The sequence below is a fragment of the Somniosus microcephalus genome, chromosome 28 (genome assembly GCF_052327205.1).
Source record: "Somniosus microcephalus isolate GS21.2 chromosome 28, FLI_Smic_1.0, whole genome shotgun sequence".
Taxonomy (NCBI): domain Eukaryota; kingdom Metazoa; phylum Chordata; class Chondrichthyes; order Squaliformes; family Somniosidae; genus Somniosus; species Somniosus microcephalus.
The window spans coordinates 13,185,590-13,210,076 of record NC_141014.1 but is presented as its reverse complement, the minus strand read 5'-3'; the positions used below and the strand labels follow the sequence as shown (position 1 = coordinate 13,210,076).

Sequence of the window (24,487 nt, the reverse complement as noted above, 5' to 3'; positions counted from 1 at the left end):
TGATTCACTAGGCTACCCACAAGGCAGCAGTCAAGATGGAGGCATCTACAGATACTGTGCCTAGTCCACATGTGCTCAATAAAGTGTCTAGCAAAAGCTAGCTGTTCTTAATAAAAACGACCAGTTATTAATGAACATAACATCGTACCAGGATTGGTAAGATCTGTTGGATATTGTGCAACGCGACATGGAGAATTTGAAGCCACCAGAGCATTTGAAACTCACAGGAAATATCGACTACAATTGGCAGACTTTTAAACAACAATTCGAACTCTACATTGCTGCCATTGGATTCGGTACAAAGCAAGACGCAAGGAAAATAGCGTTGCTGCTCATGGTTGCAGGTCCACAGGCGATAGAGATATTTAATACATTTGTATTTAATCCTGAGGAGAACAGAGGAAAATTAGATGATGTGCTAAAGAAGTTTGATACACATTGTTCTCCCAAAAAGAATGAAACCTATGAGAGGTACATCTTCCGTTCTCAGACACAGCAGCAAAATGAGACTTTTGATAGATTATAACTGATCTGAAACTGAAAGCACAGACTTGTAATTTCTCTGAGCTGAAAGCATCCATGATTCGTGACCAGATTGTGTTTGGTATTCATGATAAAAAAAGTCAGGGAACGTCTGTTGAGAGAAACCGAACTAACATTGGAAATTGCTGTGAAAATATGCCAAGCCAGCGAGCTAGCTCGAAAGCACGCGAAGACTTTCAGTGAAATCAATAATGATGCGATTGTAATGAGTGATAATGCTGCTGTCGGTGCTGTGTCCTACAAGGGGAAGAAACGTGGGCAGAACAGAAATGAAAAGCAATCGGAGGATGAAATTTTTAAATGTAAAGGCTGTGGTTACAAACACCAGTTAAGAAAATGCGCAACATTTGGAAAAATGTGCACAAAGTGTAATGGAAAGAATCACTTTGCCAAACAATGCTTTTCAAAACTAAAAACAAAGAAAGGGCAACGAGTTAATGTGATTGAGGACACTGATTTAAGTGAGACATTTTTTGTATGAGTGGTGTCATGTGACAATGTCAAAAATGTTACAGAAAATGTGCAGCCCTCAGACATGGACAATGCTGAACATAAAATTAAGGCAGTAAAAGAGGACAAATGGATGATCCCACTGCAGATAAATGGAGCATTAGTTACATTGAAACTGGACACTGAGGCAAAGAGCAAATTTAATCAGTATGAGTGACATTAAAAACATGAAAGAAAAGCACAAAATACAGAAAAAGTCAGTACTACTGAAGGAGTATAATGGACAGAAATAGATAGCTTAGGTGTATGCAGACTTAAAGTGACAGTCAAAGACAAAGTGCATCATCTCATGTTTTCTGTTGTGGCTGACGGACTTGATTCACTACTGGGTGACAAAGCTTGTGAGGACTTAGAACTGGTCAAGAGAGTATACCGTATAAACTGTGCCATAAGCAGACCAGATGACTTAGTGGATTCTGTAGTAAATAATTTCCAGGATGTGTTCAAAGGATTTGGAGTTCTACCATTCACTTACAAGATCCAGCTAAAGGAGGATGCTCAGCCAGTGGTACATGCTCCATGAAGAGTTCCAGCACCCCTGCGTGACCGGCTCAAGAATGAACTGGACAGAATGACCACACTAGGAGTCATCAGGAAAGTCGAAGAGCCAACAGACTGGGTTAACTCCATGGTATGTGTAAAGAAAAAGAACAATGATCTAAGAATATGCATGGATCCAAAGGACTTAAATGCAAACATAAAACGTGAACACTACCAGATTCCCAAGCGAGAAGAAATCACCAGTGAAATGTCAGGTGCCAGATACTTTACAAAGCTCGATGCATCACAAGGATTTTGGCAACTAAAACTGGATGAAGAGAGCACCAAATACTGTACCTTCAACACACCATTTGGCAGGTATTGTTTCCTCAGAATGACTTTCGGGGTAATATCTGCATCTGAAATCTTTCATAGAGCGATGGAACACATAATTGAAGGTCTGGAAGGAGTTCAGGTCGATGTTGATGATATCATCATCTGGGGCTCCACACTGAAAGAACACAATGAGAGACTGAATAAAGTGCTACAGAGCATACGCCGGAATGGACTGAAGCTCAACAAAGCCAAGTGTCAGTTTGGCGTCCAGGAAGTCACTTTCCTAGGAGATAATCTATCTGGTAAAGGAATAGAGCCAGATATGGAAAAAGTAAACGCCATACTCAAAATGCCCCGACCCACTGACGAAAAAGGAGTGCTACGCATCATGGGGATGATAAGCTTCATTGGAAAGTTCATTCCTAACTTGTCAGCCAAGACAGCCTGTCTGCGAGACCTGCTACGTAAAACAAATGAGTTCGCATGGACAGAAAGACATGAACAAGAGTGGATAAACCTCAAAACAGTGCTGACAACCACACCTGTACTCACCTTCTTTGACCCAACAAAAAGAATCAAAGTGTCAACGGATGCATCAAAAGATGGCCTAGGTGCGGTCTTGCTACTAGCAGAGGGTGAAGATTGGAAGCCTGTTGCCTATGCCTCCAGGTCTATGACTGATACTGAGTGTCGATACGCCCAGATTGAAAAGGAATGTCTAGGCTTGGTAGTTGGACTAGAAAAGTTTCATGGCTACATATATGGACTTCCCACCTTCACAGTTGAGACAGACCACAGCCCACTGGTTGCCATCATAAAAAAGAACCTGAATGAGATGTCTCCAAGGATTCAACGACTCATGATGAAGCTGCAAAGATATGACTTTGAACTGATCTACACACCAGGCAAATACATAGTGTTAGCAGATGCACTATCCCGAGCACCCACAATGAGTCATGTGAGCTGTACTGAAGAAGACGTGGATGTTCATGTGAGTATGGTCACTGCTGCGCTGCCCGTGTCAGACACAAAATCAAAGCAAATAGCAGAAGAAACAGTAAAAGATACAGTATTACAAACAGTAACTGAGAACATTCATCATGGTTGGCCAAAAGGTTCCTGTCCCAAATATTTTCACATAAGGTCAGAATTGAGTGTCGCAAGTGGACTATTACTAAAACAGAACAGAATAGTCATTCCACAGGCTCTACATCAAGACATGCTCAAAAGGATTCATGAGGGACACCTCGGAATTGAAAAATGCATAAGGAGAGCAAGAGACACTGTTTATTGGCCTGGCATAAATAAGGACATTGAGAACATGATAGGCAAATGTGAGACATGTCAGAAACACAAAAACAAACAAGCAAAGGAACCAATGATAGTAGCTGACATACCAACAGCACCATGGCAAAAGGTTGGTATGGACCTTTTTCATTTAAATGGTAAAGACTATCTAATAGTGATTGACTACTATTCTAACTATCCTGAGATGGCGCTGCTCTCAAGCACCACAGCAAGCAGTGTCATAATGCATGTAAAATCCATCTTCGCCAGAAATGGAATTCCCAGGATTGCCGTTAGCGACAATGGTCCGTGCTTCAACTGTAAGGAGTGGCAACAGTTTGCAGCACATTATGACTTTCAACACATCACATCCAGTCCTTTGTATGCTCAGTCGAATGGTAAGGCAGAGAAAGGTGTTCAAGTTCTCAAGCAGCTACTGAAGAAAGCGACAGAAAGCAAGTCTGATCCTTATCTCGCCCTGCTGAGCTACCGAGCCTCATCTTTAGACTCTGGTTCTTCACCTGCTGAACTCCTAATGGGTCGCAAGTTGCGTACCACGCTACCCTGCTGTGCAAAAGAAAAGCAGAGTAAGGAACTGAGACAGAGACTTCAACTGTTAAAGCTGAAACAGAAATCACACTATGAAAAGTCATTCAAAACTCTGAAACCATTGACAAGGGATGATGTTGTCAGGATTGAGGATCCAGATGCATGGAACAGGAAAGCTACAGTTCTTGAGGAAGTAGGACCAAGGTCATACACTGTTAGAACTGAGGAAGGACAGATTCTCAGGAGGAACCGCCGTTCCCTCCTAAAAACACAAGAGACTATCGAAGAGCAAATCGATGACAATGCCACAACTGAATCTTGTCACTCACCACCAGAACAATCAAACACAAATACACATACAGGCTCTCATGAAAACACATCAGACTTACCTGTGCTGAGAAGATCCACGCGTAAAGTAAAAAATCCTGATAGACTTAATCTTTGAGTACAAAGAAAACTACATTGAAAATGCATTGACTGTTGAAGATGTTTATGTTGTTATTGATTGATATTGATTGATACTGATTTTGTTTAACCTCAAAGAAAGGGGGATGTAATGATCAGTAACCTGTCATTCTGGAATGGTACACTAGGTGGTGCTGTATGTATATAAGTGTGGGCTACCCACGATGCACTAGGCTACCCACAAGGCAGCAGTCAAGATGGAGGCCTCTACAGATACTGTGCCTAGTCCACATGTGCTCAATAAAGTGTCTAGCAAAAGCTAGCTGTTCTTAATAAAAATGACTAGTTATTAATGAATATAACATATAGCACCTTTAACCTAGTAAAATATCCCAAGGTGCTTCACAGGAGCCATTATCAAAAAAATTTGACACCGAGCCACATAAGGAGAGATTAGGTCAGGTGCCCTAAACCTTGGTCAAAGAGGTCGGTTTGGAGGAACATTTAAAGAAGCAGTGAGAGGTAGCGAGGCGGAGATGTTTAGGGAGATACCGTGCCCAGTGTCCATTCCCCGACCCGGCCTGGTCTTTGCTTTCATCAGTGAGCCCTGGAACTTTGCTCAAATTTGATTCCCAATTCCTGGCCTTCTCTGCCATCAATACAACACTGCTCCACTGGACTACTCAGATCTTCTATTCAGTTGCTGCAGTTTGATGGTAACTTTGTCTAGTTTGCAGCCCATCCCCCATCGCTGCTGTCACCTGCTGAGTCTGTGACTGTCCCACTGGTTTATTTTGCTGCTGTCTGGGTTCCTGGTCAGAAGTTCACTCTCCTGAGCTGATGTCCATTTCTGGATCTTATGGTGGACTCCAACTTCAGAGTGCTTTCTGCCACACAACACTTCTCCACATTAACACCTCCAGCATACCTCTCGGTTACTCTGCCCTCCCAAATCCCTTCAGAATGTCTATCAACTTGCAAACACTGCCCTGACCATCTGCAAGTTTATTCTGGATGGTTGCATTGACATTCTGGGCCGTGACAGCAATACCATAGTGCCAATCTTAAAAATACATCACCCCAGATGGGACTCGAACCCACAATCCCTGGCTTAGGAGGCCAGTGCCTTATCCATTAGGCCACTGGGACTGTATACAAAGCAATGAAAATCATGAGACTTAAGGGTCAGTTTGTGACCGCCCAATCATTATTTACAGGGCAAATTATTCTCACCGCAGACAGAAAATCTTTGATTAGGATTTAAAATGCACATCAGCTGCTGTGACTCTGATCTTCTATTCAGTTGCTGCAGTTTGAAGGTAACTTTGTCTAGTTTGCAGCCCATCCCCCATCGCTGCTGTTACCTGCTGAGTCTGTGACTGTCCCACTGGTTTATTTTGCTGCTGTCTGGGTTCCTGGTCAGAAATTCACTCTCCTGGGCCGACGTCCATTTCTGGATCTTATGGTGGCCTCCAACTTCACCAGTGCTTTCTGCCACACAGCATTTCTCCACATTTCCACAGAAATACCTCCAGCGTACCTCTCGGTTACTCCGCCCTCCCAAATCCCTTCAGAATGTCTATCAACTTGCGAACACTGCCCTGACCATCTACCAGTTTATTCTGGATGGCTGCATTGACATTCTGGGCCTTGACGGCTATATCATAGTTGTAGTGTATGTGCCTTTAAGAGCCCCAGGTGTGCTGTAATGCCACTCGGGCTATATAAGCCTGTATATTGTGTATATCCGTTAGAACCCCCCCCCAGACTTTGCTTAGTAAACACCTATGAACCAACTCCTGTCTTCAGTGTCTCTATCAACACACGGACACTACAGTGGCGACGAAGTGGAAACGGACTTACCTACAATTCGGCAGCACCTCAAGAACATCGATTCCTCGGGCGTCCAGAAGACTCAAGAAAGTGGTGGCAGGTACTGCGCTAATCCTTCCTGGGCGTCAGGCTGGGGCTCCAGCGGCTGGCTCTACAGATAAGACAGGCAGCGAAATCGGAGGCAAGCAATAACAGACTGGGAGGGAGCACTCGGGAGACGGCCAGCGCTGCAAGCAGGTCGGCGTTCAGACCTGGAGAGAAAGTCCGGCAGGAACGAGTCTCCAACTGTGAATAAATTTTAAAAAAGAACGGAAACCGCGGGAAACAGCGTTGTCATCGGCAGCAGCGGCGGGAAAGCGCGGGAAGTGCCATATCTTTTCTGCAGAACAGAAAGAAAAGCGTGGGAAGCGCCATATCTTTTCTAAGATGCCTAAGTCTGGCAATATTGATGCTTTTGATAGCGAAATAGAGGATTGGACCACATATGTGGAAAGTGTAGAGGTATATTGCACTGCAAATGGAATAGAAGATGAAAAAAAAAGCTTCAGTACTGCTGAACCTAATGGGCGCAAAGGCATGCGGGCTGTTACGAAATTTAATCACTCCAGCCAAACCAAAGGACAAGAATTTTAAAGAAATTGTTGATACCCTGCAGGAGCACTTAAACCCAACACCGCTGCTGATAACGGAACGATTCAAATTCTTCAAGAGAAATCAGCACAAGAATGAAAGTAACGCTGATTACCTCACCGAATTAAGAAAGCTATCAAAGTACTGCCAATTCGAGGCAGGACTAGCAGATTATCTTCGAGGCAAATTTGTCTGCGGTCTCTTAAGTGAAGGAACACAAAAAAGGCTGCTTTGTGAAAAAGATTTAACACTGGACAAGGCTTTCAGTATGGCTGTATCATACGAAGCAGCAGCAAGAGGAGCTGCAGAGATACAACAAAAGACACAGGACTTCGGCACCCATGAAATGACACAGGGTTTCGAAAGATGTTATCGCTGCAGCAGATCCACCCATAACCAGAGGGACTGCTGGTTCAAGGACAAAGCATGCAGGCAATGCGGAAAGATTGGACACATTGCACAGGTATGCCGATCTGGACAAAATAAATCCACAGACTGAAAAAAAAAAATCAATAAAGAAAAGTACAGAAAGGTACAAATGATGACGGACAGTAGCTCCGAAGACCAGAAAAGCGATAGCGACTCCGAAAACAAGAGACTAAGCTGTCTCAAATTACATAATGTACTTGCCAAAGATGATTACCAAACCATTTGGGTTACCCTCACGATAGCAGGGTCCCCAGTTAAAATGGAACTAGATACAGGATCAGCTCTAACCATAATAAATCGACAGGATTACGAGAGGCTATTTCCGCATATAACTTTAAAAGACACATCCATTATCTTAAAAACATATACGGGGCAGAAAGTATACCCCAAAGGAAAAATAAGGGTGCCTGTTGTATACAATGGCAAAGAAATACAAAAGTTGTATTTATACATTCTACAAGATGGTGGTCCACCGTTGTTGGGACGTGAATGGATCAGAAAGATACGTTTAGACTGGCACTCCATTCAGGCACTGACGGTGACCAGTAAGGAAAAAAACGATGATGACATCATACCTGAACGATTAAAAGACATCTTGGCCAACGCCAAAGAAGTGTTTCAAGAGAAACTAGGAACCTTGAAAGGCATCACCGCCTCAATAAAAGTGGAAGATGCAGCAATTCCCAAGTTTTTTAAGGCAAGACCGGTGCCATACGCAATTCGTCCAGCAGTCGAGGCAGAGCTGGGGAATTTGGAAAAGGCAGGCGTATTATCCAAAATAGATTGGAGCGAGTGGGCAACACCCATCGTTCCAGTCATGAAGAAAGCATTGAATAATGATAAATCTGAAGAACAGAGAAAAATTCGCATCTGTGGAGACTTCAAGGTGACTGTAAACCCGGTCCTTCACACAGTACAGTATCCTCTTCCGAGGATAGAAGATATTTTCGCCTCACTATCCGGAGGGAAACGTTTCACCAAAATTGACTTGGCACAGGCATATCTACAGACGGAGGTTGAAGAGGCCTCTAAAAATATCTCACGATAAATACACACAAAGGTCTATACCAGTACAATCGACTGGTTTTCGGTGTAGCATCCGCTCCAGCTATCTGGCAAAGAGCTATGGAGCAAGTCCTCCAAGGGATTCCGGGTACTCAATGCTACCTAGACGACATCCTTGTAACAGGAGAAAACGACAACGAGCACCTTGCCAATTTGGAGCAGGTGCTCACTAGGCTGAGAGAACGGGGCCTACGAGCAAATCGCCCCAAGTGCGAATTTTTCCAAAATCAAATATCATATTGTGGCCACATAATTAATAAGGAAGGGTTGCATAAGTCACCTGAAAAAATTGAAGCGGTCATAAAAGCCCCAGCACCTGAAAATGTTTCACAATTAAGGTCGTTCCTGGGATTAATAAATTACTATCATAAATTTTTACCGAACTTATCAACTCTTCTACACCCTCTTAATGAACTGCTACAAACAGGAGTGATTTGGAAATGGAACGAAGACTGTAAACGTGCCTTCCATAAATGCAAAGACTTAATCACATCCGAAGAAGTTTTGGCTTATTACAACCCATCACTGCCAATCAGACTGGCGTGCGATGAATCCCCTTACGGCATAGGAGCAGTATTATCGCATAAATTCCCTGATGGCTCAGAACGGCCGATAGCTTTTGCGTCATGCTCATTAAACTCAGCTGAGTGTAACTATGCCCAAATCGACAGGGAGGCACTCAGCCTGATATGGGGAGTGAAGAAATTCAACCATTACTTACACGGACAAAAATTTACCTTGTTGACTGATCATCAACCCCTCATCTCCATATTCAACCCTAAAAAGGGTGTTCCCATTATGACAGCGCAAAGGCTACAGAGGTGGTCCCTTTTTCTAGGGGCACACCAATACAACATAGAATACAAAGGATCAAAACAGCATGGGAATGCTGACGGTTTATCGCGCCTATCGTTGCCAACGGTAGAAGAGGCACCTACAGTAGACCCAGTGGAGATGTTCCACTCTACCATTGTGGAATGTCTACCAGTAACAAATTCTGCCATTGAAAGGGAGACGAGAAATGACCCGACTCTCTCACGGGTCTACGATTTAACAGTGAAGGGATGGCCGGCACATGGCGAACCACTGTTGCCAGCATTCTCGCAAAGAAGAGAACAGCTGTCAGTGTGCCGAGGAACCTTGATGTGTGGATCCAGAGTGGTGATTCCACCCAAACTCCAGGATAAAGTGCTAAAGGAGCTTCACGAGGGGCATCTGGGTGGAGTGAAAATGAAGAACCTAGCCAGGGCGTTTGTATGGTGGCCAGGTATCGATGGAGACATCGAAGAAATGACCAAGAGCTGCCTAGGATGCCAGAAGGTCCAAAATGCTCCGCCACAAGCCCCTCTACATCCATGGGCGTGGCCCTCATCTCCCTGGCAAAGGGCACACATCGACCTTGCTGGTCCATTTATGGACTCAATGTTCTTAATCGCGGTTGATGCACACTCCAAGTGGCCGGAGGTAATAAAGATGTCCTCCACCACCACGGAAAAAACCATCACAGTATTAAGGACCATATTTGCCAGGAATGGGCTGCCGGAACAGATCTGTTCTGATAATGGACCGCAATTTGTGTCCGAAGAATTCAGGAAGTTCTTAAAAAACAATGGGGTTAAGCACTACACGTCCGCCCCATACCATCCCGCCACCAATGGATTGGCTGAAAGGTTTGTCCAGACCTTCAAGAAGGCCATAAATGCCATGGGTAATGAAGACATAAAACTTCAACACAAGGTGGATAACTTCTTATTCGCATACAGGAATGCAACACATATGGTTACCAACCAAACTCCCGCCATGATGTTCTTCGATAGAAACCTAAGATGCCGGCTGGATTTGGTCAAGCCCAACATCAGAAGGGACGTGGAGAACCGGCAGTTTCAAGGCATGAATGAAAGGCCAACTAGAACCTTCCAGATCGGTCAACAAGTTTTAGCCCGGGACTACCGTACCGAGAAATGGCAGCCTGGAACTATCTGCACACGACTAGGACCACTGATGTATACCGTGGACATCGGAGAAAGCATAATAAGGCGCCATGCTGACCAAATCATAGACTCATCTGAAAAGGGACAACCTACACCACAACTCTATACGTCTAACGATGAAGTAGAGATACCCATATCTACCTCCGATCCGGTGATACTGGAACCCGATGAACCCGACACTGGCATTCAAGCCGAATCAGCCTTGCCAAAAGAACCTACTACACCACCAGAAACTACTACACCACCGAGGCGTTATCCGGACCGAGTCACGAAGCCTCCTGAGAGATTGACTTATATTTGATTAACTGCAGCAATGTGTAGATTATTTTTCTTATAACATGTAATTAATAATTACTTAAAATATGATGTACTGGTTAACTAAAAGGGGAGGAATTGTAGTGTATGTGCCTTTAAGAGCCCCAGGTGTGCTGTAATGCCGGTAATGGCCACTCGGGCTATATAAGCCTGTATATCCGTCAGAACCCCCCCCCAGACTTTGCTTAGTAAACACCTATGAACCAACTCCTATCTTCAGTGTCTCTATCAACACACGGACACTACAATAGTGCCAATCTTAAAAATACATCACCCTCAGATGGGACTCGAACCCACAATCCCTGACTTAGAAGGCCAGTGCCTTATCCATTAGGCCACTGGGGTTGTACATAAAGCAATGAAAATCATGAGACTTAAGGGTCAGTTTGTGACCGCCAAATTATTATTTACAGGGCAAATTATTCTCACCGCAGACAGAAAATCTTTGATTAGGATTTTAAATGCACATTGTTGGGTGGCTAATGAATCGATTCACCCCATTCTTCCCATGTGGCCCGAATACTACGGTAGGTAACCAATCAAACCCAAACTGCACAGCCAGAGTAAAGTTTGGTGTGGAGGTGCCGGAGTTGGACTGGGGTGGACAAATGTAAGAAGTCACACAACACCAGGTTATAGTCCAACAGCTTTATTTGAAATCACAAGCTTTCGGAGCGCTGCTCCTTCTTCAGGTGAAGTGGAGAAATGCATAAAGACACAGCTTAGTAAAGTTTGTACAGGACACAATTTCAAACTTTGCAAATGACACAAAACTTGGAAGTGCAGTGAACAGTGAGGAGGATAGTGATAGACTTCAAGAGGACATAGACAGGCTGGTGGAATGGGCGGCCACGTGACAAATGAAATTTAATGCAGAAAACTGATACATTTTGGTAGAAGGAATGAAGAGAGGAAATATAAACTAAAGGGTACAATCCTAAAGTGGGTGCACGAACAGACAGAACGAGGGGTGTATGTGCACAAATCATTGAAGGTGGCAGGGCAGGTTGAGAAAGCAGTTAAAAAAGCTTATGGGATCCTGGGCTTCATGAATAGAGTTGTAGAGTCATCGAGTCATAACGGCACAGAGGGAGGCCATTCAGCCCATCCAGTCCGTGCCGGCTGTCTTTAGAGCAATCCAGTCAGTCCCATTCCTGGCTTTATTCCCATAGCCCTGCAAGTTTATTTCCCTCAAGTACCTATCCAGCCTCCCCTTGAAAACATTGAGTGTCTCCACTTCCGCCACTTCCGTCGGCAGTGAGTTCCAGGTCATCACCATTCACTGTGTAAAAAAGTTTTTCCTCACATCCCCCCTGTATCTCTTGCCCAATTCCTTAAATCTGTGCCCCTAGTCCTTGTGCCATCAACTAGTGGGAAGAGCCTTTCCCCGTCTAGCCTATCCAAACCCGTCATAATCTTGTGCACCTTTATCAAATCACCCCTCAACCTCCTTTGCTCTAACGAAAACAAATCCAGCTTCTCCAACCTGTCCTTGTAGCTAAGATCCCCCATCCACGGAACCATTCTGGTAAATCTCCTCTGCACCCTCTCAAGGGCCTTCACATCCTTCCTAAAGTGTGGTGACCAGAACTGGACGCAATACTCCAGTTGTGGTCCAACCAGCGCTTTATAAAGGTTCAGCATAACTTCTCTACTTTTGTACTCAAAACCTAAAGCCTCTATTTATGAAGCCCAAGATCCCATATGCTTTGTTAACCACTCTCTCAATATGTCCTGCCACCGAGGTATAGAGTAGAAAATCGTGGAAATTATGATGAACCTGTATAAAACACTGGTTCGACCCCAACTGGAGTATTGTGTCCAATTCTGGTCAACGCACTTTAGGAAGGATGTGAAGGCCTTAGAGAGGCTGCAGAAAAGATTTACGAGAATTGTAAAGTCCGCGCCTCAATAATACACGGACTTCAGGAGAACAGTTTAACAGGTACTTTACTGAACAAGAGGCAGCTTGAAACTGAAACTACAGAAGCCTGCTAGGGCCTTTTATACAGGGGTGGTCACTGCCGGTACTGCAGTCTAAGACCAGTTATTCCCTTAAAGGTACATACACAAAAATTCCTCCCCTTTTAGATAAACAGTACAGGGAGTATAGGCCCATTCTACACAATCTCTCATTATAGGACTGTCCTCTCATCTCAGGAATCAATCTAGTGAATCTTCATTGCACTGCATCATAAGGCATGTATGTCCTTTCTCTGATAAGGAGACCAAAACTGTGCGCAGTACTCCAGGTGTGGTCTCACCAAAGCCCTGTACAATTGTAGTAAGACTTCCTTACTCTTGTGTTCCAACACCCTTGCAATAAAGGCCAACATGCCATTTGCCTTCCTAATTGCTTGCTGTACCTGCATGCTAACTCTCTGTGTTTCCTGTACGAGGACACCTAAATCTCTCTGAACACCAACATTTAATAGTTTCTCACCATTTAAAAAATATTCTGTTTTTCTATTCTTCCGAACAAAGTGAATAACCTCACCTTTCCTCACATTATTCTCTATCTCCCTCCTTATTGCCCACTCACTTAACCTGTCTAGATCCCTTTGCAGGCTCTTTGTGTCCTCCTCACAGCTTACTTTTCCACCTAGCTTTGTATCGTCAGCAAATCTGGATACATTGTCCTCGGCCCCTTCATCTAAGTCGTTAATATAGATTGTAAATAGCTGAGGCCCAAGCACCCCACTAGTTACAGCCTGCCAACCGGAAAATGACACGTTTATCCCTACCCGCTGTTTTCTGTCTGTTAGCCACTCCTCTATCCATGCTAATATATTACCCCAACACCAGGATACCTTATCTTGCGTAGCGTTGTGGTTGTTGGAGGTCAATCACCTCAGCCCCAGGACATCGCTGCAGGAGTTCCTCAGGGCAGCGGCTCACCACCATCTTCTCAAGGGCAATTAGGGATGGGCAATAAATGCTGGCCTTGCCAACGACGCCCACATCCCAGGAACAAATAAAAATAAAACCTTTTACGTGGCACCTTATTGAATGCCTTTTGGAAATCCAAATATACGACATCCACTGGTTCCCATTTATCTACCCTGCTAGTTACATCCTCAAAATACTGCAATAAATTTGTTAAACACAGTTTCCCTTTGACAAAGACCTAATCATATGATTTTCTAAGTGCATTGTTAGCACTCCCTTAATAATGGATTCCAACATTTGCCCGATGACTGATGTCAGGCTAACTGGCCTGTCTTCTCTCTCCCTCCTTATTGTGGATGATTGCATTGACCTTACGGCCTTGATGGAATCTTGGCTACAGGTGATAATACAATCCTCCTTAATGCAGCCTCCCCGCCTGGCAGCACCTTCCACCACTTGCCCCGCCTAAACCACCGTTGTGTCAATCATTAAAAACACAGCACCCCAGATGGGACTACAAACCCACAATCCCTGGCTTAGGAGGCCAGTGCTTTATCCATTAGGCCACTGGGGCTGAATACGCATTGAAACCCGCCTGAGGACAATGGACCGCTCAGAAATGTGACATCTGCCTCAGATTCAGAGTCTTCGAATGCTAAGCACAGATGGGAGCTATTTTCACCCATCATATCTGTCACTGCTCGCGCCATACCAGAGCCATCTACAACAACTTGCATTTATATAGCGCCTTTAACCTAGTAAAATGACCCAAGGCACTTCACAGGAGCGATTATCAAACGAAATTTGACACCGAGCCACATAAGGAGATATTAGGACATGAGCCCTGAACCTTGGTCAAAGAGGTAGGTTTTAAGGAACATTTAAAGGAGGAGAGGGAGGTAGCGAGGCGGAGATGTTTAGGGAGATACCGTGCCCACTGTCCATTCCCCGACCCTGCCCGCTCTTTGTTTTCATCAGTGAACCCTGGAACTTGGCTCAAATTTGATTCCCAATTCCTGGCCTTCTCTGCCATCAATACTACACTGCTCCACTGGGCTCCACTGGAATACACTGTAAGACTCAGCTGCTGTGACTCTGATCTTCTATTCAGTTGCTGCAGTTTGAAGGTAATTTGTCCAGTTTACAGCCCATCCCCCATCGCTGCTGTTACCTGCTGAGTCTGTGACTGTCCCACTGGTTTATTTTGCTGCTGTCTGGGTCCTGACCAGAAATTCCCTCTCCTGGGCCGACGTCCATTTCTCGGCCGTTTCCAGATCTTATGGTGGCCTCCAACCTCACCAATGCTTTCTGCCCCACGGCAATTCTACAGCATTTCCACGGAAATACCTCCAGCTCTCCCGAATCCACTCCCGTTAGAATGCCCATCAACTTCTGAACACAGCCCTGACCATCTGCGAGTTTATTCTGGATGGTTGCATTGACGTTCTGGGCCTTGACGGCGATACCGTAGTGCCAATCTTTAAAAATACATCACCCCAGATGGGACTTGAACCCACTATCCCTGGCTTAGGAGGCCAGTGCCTTATCCATTAGGCCACTGGGGCTGTATAGAAAATGATGAAAATCATGACTCTTAAGGGTCAGTTTGTGACTGCCAAATCATTATTTACAGGGCAAATTATTCTCACCGCAGACTGAAAATCTTTGATTAGGGTTTAAAATGCACAATGTTGGGAGGCTAATGAATCGATTCACCCCATTCTCCCCATGTGGCCCGAACACTATGGTAGGTAATCAATCAAACCCAAACTGCACAGCCAGAGTAAAGTTTGTACGGGACACAATTTCAAAATTTGCAGCTGACACAAAACTTGGAAGTGCAGTGAACAGTGAGGAGGATAGTGTTAGACTTCCAGAGGTCATAGACAGGCTGGTGGAATGGGCGGACACATGGCAGATGAAATTTAACGCAGAAAAGAGCGAACTGATACATTTTGTTCGAAGGAATGAGGAGAGGAAATATAAACTAAAGGGTACAATTCTAACGGGGGTTCATGAAGAGAGAGACCTGGGGGTATATGTGCACAAATCATTGAAGTTGGCAGAGCAGGTTGAGAAAGCAGTTAAAAAAGCTTACGGGATCCTGGGCTTCGTGAATAGCGTCATAGAGTCATCGAGTCATAACGGCAGAGATGGAGGCCATTCGGCCCATCGAGTCAATGCCAGCTCTCTTTAGAGCAATCCAGTCAGTCCCATTGCTCCGCTCTATCCCCATAGCCCTGCAAGTTTATTTCCCTCAAGTACCTATAGCACCGTTAACATAGTAAAATGTCCCAAGGTGCTTCACAGGAGCGATTATCAAACAGAATTTGACACCGAGCCACATAAGGAGATATTAGGACAGGTGTCCTCAACCTTGGTCAAAGAGGTAGGTTTTAAGGAACATTTAAAGGAGGAGAGAGAGGTAGCGAGGCGGAGATGTTTAGGGAGATACCGTGCCCACTGCCCATTCCCCGACCCTGCCCGCTCTTTGTTTTCATCAGTGAGCTCTGGAACTTTGCTCAAATTTGATTCCCAATTCCTGGCCTTCTCTGCCATCAATACTAGGAAACTCCACTGGAATACACTGTAAGACTTAGCTGCTGTGACTCTGATCTTCTATTCAGTTGCTGCAGTTTGAAGGTAACTTTGTCCAGTTTACAGCCCATCCCCCATCGCTGCTGTTACCTGCTGAGTCTGTGACTGTCCCACTGGTTTATTTTGCTGCTGTCTGGGTCCTGGCCAGAAATTCACTCTCCTGGGCCGACGTCCATTTCTGCACCCTTTCTGGGTCTTGTGGTGGCCTCCAACTTCACCAGTGCTTTCTGCCCCATGGCAATTCTCCACATTTCCACAGTAATAGCTCCATCGTATCTCCGGGTTACTCTGCCCTCCCAAATCCTCACTCACTTTAGAACGCCCATCAACTTGTAAACAAGGCCCTCTACCATCTATGAGCTTATTCTGGACAATTGCACTGATATTATGGCCGTGACCGAAACTTGGCTGACAGGTGCCAATGAATGGAGCCTCCCCCTGCCTGGCTGCACCTATCAATCTTTAAAAACACATCACCCCAGATGGAACTCAAACTCACAACCCCTGGCATAAGAGGCCAGTGCCTTATCCATTAGGCCACTGGGGCTGCAATTAACTTGCTGAAAATCGTGAGACTTAAGGGCCATTTTGTGATGTCTAAATCATTATTTAGAATCATAGAAATTTACAGCAAAGAAGGAGGCCATTTCGGCCCATCGTGTCCACGCCGGCCAACAAAGAGCTATCCAGCCTAATCCCACTTTCCAGCTCTTGTTCCGTAGCCCTGTAGGTTATGGCACTTCAAGTGTACATCCAAGAACTTTTTTAATGTGATGAGGGTTTCTGCCTCTACCACCCTTTCAGACAGTGAGTTCCAGACCCCACCATCCTCTGGGTGAAGAAATTTCCCTCAGATCTCCTCTAATCCCCTCTACCAATTACTTTAAATCTATGACCCCTGGTTATTGACCTCTCTGCTAAGGAAAATAGATCCTTCCTATCCACTCTATCTGGGCCCCTCATCATTTTATACACCTCAATTAAATCTCCCCTCAGCCTCCTCTGTTCCAAAGGAAACAACCCCAGCCGATCCAATCTTTCCTCACAGCTAAAATTCTCCAGTCGTGCCATTTACATTGACCTGGCAAACTATTCCCAACGCAGACAGAAAATCTTTGATTAGGATTTAAACTGCACATTGTTGGGTGGGGACTGAATCGATTCACCCCATTCTCCCCATGTGGCCCGAACAGCACAGTAGATAATCAATCAAACCCAAACTGTGCACAGCCAGAGTAAAGTTTGAGGTAAGGCACAAAGAACAAATGGATCAATGCTAATTTGTGTATCAGTACAAATAAATATTCATTTCAGGGAATGACAGTGTCAGGACTTCCGGATTTAGACCGGGATCACGTTCCTCCCACATCCCCACTCTGCTCTCCGTGCTCTTTACCCCCCTCCGAGTTCCTGACCTTCTCTCCCCCCGTTAGATCCTCTCCCCTTCCGATCTCCCTCTCTCCCCCCTCCAATCTCCTCACTCCCCCCTCCGATCTCCTCCCCACTTCTCCCTCCGATCTCCTCTCTCTCCCCCACCAGTCTCCTCTCTCTGACTCCCCACTCTATCCCCATCCGATCTCCTCTCTCTCTCTCCTCCCTTCTCTCTCTCTCTTCTCCTCTCTCTCTCCGATCTCGTCTCTCTCTCTCCTCCCTTCTCTCTCTCTCTCTTCTCCTCTCTCTCTCCGATCTCCTCTCTCTCCAGTCTCCTCTCTCTCACTCCCTCTCCTCTCTCTCCCCTCTCTTTCCCCATCCGATCTACTATCTCTCTCCTCCCTTCTCTCTCTCTCTACTCCAATCTCCTCTCTCTCTTCCCTCTTCGATCCTCTCTCACTTCGCCCCTCCACCCCCTCTCTCTCTGATTTCTCTCTCTCTCCAATCTCCTCTCTCCCCCTCCAATCTCCACTCTCTCCTCCCCCTCCTCTCTCTCTCCCCCTCCTCTCTTTCCTCATCCGAACTCCTCCCTCTGTCTCCTCCCTTCTCTCTCTCTCTTCTCCAATCGCCTCTCTCTCTTCCCCCTTCGAACCTCTCTCAATTCGCCACTCCACCCCCTCTCTCACCCCCCCTGTCGATTCTCTCTCTCCCCTTTCGAACCTCGATCTTCCCTGCCCCCCTCTTCCCCAGCCACCAGCGGCTCCCCTGAGTGATCTTCACCGCACGGAGCCGAGGAACGCCGGGCCCACAGTGCAGGCCACAACCATTGGGTACTGCACAGGTGAGGCTCCAGGATACAGCGCGCCTGCGCAGATGTGGATCGGGCGCGCCTGCACAGCTCCGGTATACTGCGCATGCGCGCAGAAGACCGCAAAGGTGTTCGTGCAAATAATTACAGCGGGTAATGTGGAGAATTGTTGTGGGGCAGAAAGCACTGGTGAAGTTGGAGTCCACCATAAGATCCGGAAACGGTGGAGAAATGGATGTCGGCCCAGGAGAGGGAATTACTGGTTAGGACCCAGACAGCAGCAAAATAAACCAGTGGGGTGTAATAAACTGCAAGGACCCGCACATCCATTGGCAGTATAGGCGCACCAACGTCAGTGTTCTTGCTCAGGCCAACATCCCCAGCATCGAAGCTCTGACCACGCTCGATCAGCCTTGATGGACGGGCCACATTGTCCGCATGCCCGATACGAGACTTCCAAAACAAATGCTCTACTCGGAGCTCCGGCACGACAAGAGAGCCCCAGGTGGGCAGAGGAAGCGCTTCAAGGACACCCGTAAAGCCTCCTTGAATAAGTGTAACATCCCCACCGACACCTGGGAATCCCTGGCCCAAGACCGCACAAAGTGGAGGAGAAGCATCCGGGAAGGCGCCGAACACCACGAGTCTCGTCGCCGGGAGCAAGCGGAAGTGAAGCGCAGGCAGCACAAGGAGCGCACGTCAACCCAAGCACCCCACCCACCCGCCCCTTCAACCACTGTCTGCCCCACCTGTGACAGAGTGTGTAGGTCCCGCATTGGACTCATCAGTCACCTGAGAACTCATTTTTAATGTGGAAGCAAGTCATCCTCGGTTTCGAGGGACTGCCTAAGAAGAAGGAAACCAGTGGGACAGTCACAGACTCAGCAGGTAACAGCAGCGATGGGGGATGGGCTGTAAACTGGACAAAGTTACCCTCAAACTGCAGCAACTGAATAGAAGGTCAGAATCACAGCAGCTGAGTCTTACAGTGTATTCCAGTGGAGTCCAGTGGAGTAGTGTAGTATTGATGGCAGAGAAGGCCAGGAATTGGGAAGTCAAATTTGAGCAACGTTCCAGGGCTCACTGATGAAAACAAAGAGCGGGGAGTGTCGGGGAATGGGCAGTGGGCACGGTATCTCCCTAAACATCTCCGCCTCGCTGCCTCTCTCTCCTCCTTTAAATGTTCCTTAAAACCTACCTCTTTGACCAAGGTTTAGGGCACCTGTCCTAATATCTGCTTATCCGAGTACCCGAGAGGTATGCTGGAGGTATTTCTGTGGAAATTTCCAGGGCTGAATGATGTAAACAAAGAGGTGGATGGTCAGTGGGCCCAGGTAACTTTAAACTTGTACCTTGGGCTAGAATGCAACCACACAGGATCATACCTATCAGCCAAGGTCCCAGACTCCTCCATCACCATCCCTGGGTATGTCCCGTCCCACAAGCAGGACAGACCCACCAGAGGTGGCGGCCCAGTGGTACACAGACGGGAGGGAGTGGCCCTGGGAGTCCTCAACGCTGACTCCGGACCCCATGAACTCTCATACCATCAGGTGGACTTCAATGTCCATCGCCATAAGAACATAAGAAGTAGGAGCAGGAGTCGACCATACAGCCCTTCGAGCCTGCTCCGCCATTCAATAAGATCATGACTGATCTTCGACCTCAACTCCACTTTCCCGCCCGACCCCATATCCCTTGTTCCCCCTAGAGTCCAAATATCTATCTATCTCAGCCTTGAATATACTCCACGACTCAGCATCCACAGCCCTTTGGGGTGGAGAATTCCAAAGATTCACAACCCTCGTGAGTGAAGAAATTCCTCCTCATCTCAGGCTTAAATGACCAACCACTTATCCTGAGACTATGCCCCCTGGTTCTAGACTCTCCAGCCAGGGGAAACAACCTCTCAGCATCTACTCAGTCAATCCCCCTCAGAATCTTGTATGTTTCAATGAGATCACCTCTCATTATTCTAAACTCCAGAGAGTATCGGCCCATTCTACACAATCTCTCATCATAGGACAGCCCTCTCATCCCAGGAATCAATCTAGTGAACCTTCGTTGCACCGCCTCTAAGGCATGTATCTCCTTTCTCAGATAAGGAGACAAAAACTGTGCGCAGTACTCCAGGTGTGGTCTCACCAAAGCCCTGTACAATTGTAGTAAGACTTCCTTACTCTTGTGCTCCAACACCCTTGCAATAAAGGCCAACATGCCATTTGCCTTCCTAATTGCTTGCTGTACCTGCATGCTAACTCTCTGTGTTTCCTGTACGAGGACACCTAAATCTCTCTGAACACCAACATTTAATAGTTTCTCACCATTTAAAAAATATTCTGTTTTTCTATTCTTCCTAACAAAGTGAATAACCTCACCTTTCCTCACATTATTCTTTATTTGCCACCTTATTGCCCACTCACTTAATCTGTCTAGATCCCTTTGCAGGCTCTTTGTGTCCTCCTCACAGCTTACTTTTCCACCTAGCTTTGTATCGTCAGCAAATCTGGATACATTGTCCTCGGCCCCTTCATCTAAGTCATTAATATAGATTGTGAATAGCTGAGGCCCAAGCACCCCACTAGTTACAGCCTGCCAACTGGAAAATGACCCGTTTTCCTTATTCTCGGTTTTCTATCTGTTAGCCACTCCTCAATCCATGCTAATATATTACCCCAACCCCAGAACACCTTATCTTGCATAGCGTTGTGGTTGTCGGAGGTCAATCACCTCAGCCCCAGGACATTGCTGCAGGAGTTCCTCAGGGCAGTGTCCCAGGCCCAACCATCTGCAGCTGCTTCATCAATGACCTTCCCTCCACCATAAGGTCAGAAGTGGGGATGTTCGCTGATGATTGCACAGTGTTCAGTTCCATTCGCAACTCCTCAGATAATGAGGCAGTCCATGCCCGCATACAGCAAGACCTGGGTGACAGTCAGGCTTGGGCTGATAAGCGGCAAGTAACATTCCCGCCACGCACAGTAACAGGCAGTGACTATCATAGCATCATAGAATGGTTACAGCACGAAAGAAGGCCATTCGGCCCGTCGAGCCCGTGCCGGCTCTCAGCTGGTCCCACTCCCCTGCCCTTTCCCTGTAACCCTGGAATTTTTTTCCTTCAGATACTTATCCAGCTCCCTTTTGAAAGATAAGATTGAGTCTGCCTCCACCACCCTTTCAGGCAGCGCATTCCAGATCTTAACCATTCACTGCGTAAAAAAGTTTTTTCTTACGTCACCTTTGGTCCTTTTGCCAATCACCTTAAATTGGTGCCCCCTGATTCTCGACTATCTCCAACTTACGAGAGTCTAACAACCGCCCCTTGATATTCAATTGCCTTACCATCGCCGAATTCTGCGGCGAGTGTCTCGCCTCCTGACTCCCCAAAGCCTTTCCACCATCGACAAGGCACAAGTCAGGGAGTGCGATGGAATACTCGGCACTTGCCTGGATGAGTACAGCTCCAACAACACTCAAGAAGCTCGACACCACCCAGGACAAAGCAGCCCGCTTGATCGGCACCCCAGCCACCATCTTAAATATGCACTTCCTCCACCACCAGCGTACCGTGGCTGCAGTGTGTACCATCTACAAGATGCACTGCAGCAACTCGCCAAGGCTTCTTCGGCAGCACCTCCCAAAATCGCGATCTCTACCACCTAGAAGGACGAGGGCAGCAGGCGCATGGGAGCACCATCACCTGCAAGTTCCCCTCCAAGTTATACACCATCCTGACTTGGAAATATATCGTCGTTCCTTCATCATCGCTGGGTCAAAATCCTGGAACTCCCTCCCTAACAGCACTGTGGGACTACCTTCACCACACAGACTGCAGTGGTTCAAGAAGGTGGCTCACCACCACCTTCTCAAGGGCAACTAGGGATGGGCAATAAATGCTGGCCTTGCCAGCGACGCCCACATCCCAGGAACAAATTTTTAAAAGTCTTTTACATGGCACCTTATTGAATGCCTTTTGGAAATCCAAATATTCGACATCCACTGGTTCCCATGTATCTACCCTGCTAGTTTCATCCTCAAAATGCTCCAATAAATTTGTTAAACACAATTTCCATTTCACAAATTCCTAATCATATGATTTTCTGAGTGCATTGTTACCACTCCCTTAATAATGGATTCCAACATTTTCCCAATGACTGATGTCAGGCTAACTGGCCTGTCTTCTCTCTCCCTCCTTATTGTGGATGATTGCATTGACCTTACGGCCTTGATGGAATCTTGGCTACAGGTGATAATACAATCCTCCTTAATGCAGCCTCCCCGCCTGGCAGCACCTTCCACCACTTGCCCCGCCTAAACCGCTGTTGTGTCAATCATTAAAAACACATCACCCCAGATGGGACTCGAACACACAATCCCTGGCTTAGAAGGCCAGTGCCTTATCCATTAAGCCACTGGGGCTGAATGCACAATGTAAACCGCCTGAGAGCAATTGACCGCTCCGAAATGTGACATCTGCCTCACAGTTTCAGGGTCTTCGAAAGTTCAGCAGAGATGGGAGCTATTTTCACCCATCATATCTGTCACTGCTCGTGCCATACCAGAGCCACCTACAACAACAACTTGCATTTATGTAGCGCCGTTAACATAGTAAAATGTCCCAAGGTGCTTCACAGGAGCGATTATCAAACAGAATTTGACACCGAGCCACATAAGGAGATATTAGGCCAGGAGTCCTAAACCTTGGTCAAAGAGGTAGGTTTTAAGGAACATTTAAAGGAGGAGAGAGAGGCAGCGAGGTGGAGATGTTTAGGGAGATACCGTGCCCACTGTCCATTCCCCGACCCTGCCCACTCTTTGTTTTCACCAGAGAGCCCTGGAACTTTGCTCAAATTTGATTCCCAATTCCTGGCCTTCTCTGCCATCAATATTAGGAAACTCCACTGGAATTACACTGTAAGACTCAGCTGCTGTGACTCTGATCTTCTATTCAGTTGCTGCAGTTTGAAGGTAACTTTGTCTAGTTTACAGCCCATCCCCCACCGCTGCTGTTTCCTGCTGTGTCTGTGACTGTCCCACTGGTTTATTTTGCTGCTGTTTGGGTCCTGACCAGAAATTCACTCTCCTGGGCCGACGTCCATTTCTGGATCTTATGGTGGCCTCCAACTTCACCAGTGCTTTCTGCCACACAACACTTCTCCACATTTCCACAGAAATATCTCCAGCGTACCTCTCGGTTACTCTGCCCTCCCAAATCCCTTCAGAATGTCTATCAACTTGCGAACACTGCCCTGACCATCTACGAGTTTATTCTGGACGGCTGCATTGGCATTCTGGGCCTTGACGACTATATCATAGTGCCAATCTTAAAAATACATCACCCCAGATGGGACTCGAACCCACAATCCCTGACTTAGAAGACCAGTGCCTTATCCATTAGGCCACTGGGGTTGCACAGAAAGCAATGAAAATCATGAGACTTAAGGGGCAGTTTGTGACCGCCAAATCATTATTTACAGGGCAAATTATTCTCACAGCACACAGAAAATCTTTGATTAGGATTTAAAATGCACAATTTTGGGTGACTAATAAATCAATTCACCCCATTCTTCCCATGTGGCCTGAACACTACGGTAGGTAATCAATCAAACCCAAACTGCACAGCCAGAGTAAAGTTTGTACAGGACACAATTACAAAACTTGGAAGTGCAGTGAACAGTGAGGAGGATTGTGATAGACTTCAAGAGGACATAGACAGGCTGGTGGAATGGGCGGCCACGTGACAAATGAAATTTAACGCAGAAAACTGATACATTTTGTTCGAAGGAATGAAGAGAGGAAATATAAACTAAAGGGTACAATCCTAAAGGGGGTGCATGAACAGACAGAACTAGGGGTGTATGTACACAAATCATTGAAGGTGGCAGGGCAGGTTGAGAAAGCAGTTAAAAAAGCTTACGGGATCCTGAGCTTCATGAATAGAGTTGTAGAATCATAGAGTCATAACGGCACAGAGGGAGGCCATTCAGCTCATCCAGTCCGTGCCGGCTCTCTGTAGAGCAATCCAGTCAGTCCCATTCCCCCGCTTTATTCCCATAGCCCTGCAAGTTTATTTCCCTCAAGTGCCTATCCAGTCTCCCCTTGAAAACATTGAGTGTCTCCACTTCCGCCACTTCCGTCGGCAGCGAGTTCCAGGTCATCACCATTCACTGTGTAAAAAAGTTTTGTCTCACATCCCCCCTGTATCTCTTGCCCAATTCCTTCAATCTGTGTCCCCTAGTCCTTGTGCCATCAACTAGTGGGAAGAGCCTTTCCCCGTCTAGCCTATCCAAACCCATCATAATCTTGTACACCTCTATCAAATCACCCCTCAACCTCCTTTGCTCTAATGAAAACAAATCCAGCTTCTCCAACCTGTCCTTATAGCTAAGATCCCCCATCCATGGAACCATTCTGGTAAATCTCCTCTGCACCCTCTCAAGGGCCTTCA

General features: G+C 46.4%; 3 non-coding genes across 3 annotated transcripts; all 3 read right to left on the bottom strand.

The window, feature by feature from the left end:
• Window positions 1-5,186: 5,186 nt before the first annotated feature.
• trnar-ccu (transfer RNA arginine (anticodon CCU)) lies at window positions 5,187-5,259 on the bottom strand. Its single transcript has one exon. It is a non-coding gene; the product is annotated as a tRNA-Arg (tRNA).
• A 9,495-nt stretch (window positions 5,260-14,754) lies between these two features.
• trnar-ccu (transfer RNA arginine (anticodon CCU)) lies at window positions 14,755-14,827 on the bottom strand. Its single transcript has one exon. It is a non-coding gene; the product is annotated as a tRNA-Arg (tRNA).
• Window positions 14,828-23,375: 8,548 nt separating this feature from the next.
• On the bottom strand, window positions 23,376-23,448 carry trnar-ucu (transfer RNA arginine (anticodon UCU)). The gene has a single exon. It is a non-coding gene; the product is annotated as a tRNA-Arg (tRNA).
• Window positions 23,449-24,487: the final 1,039 nt, after the last annotated feature.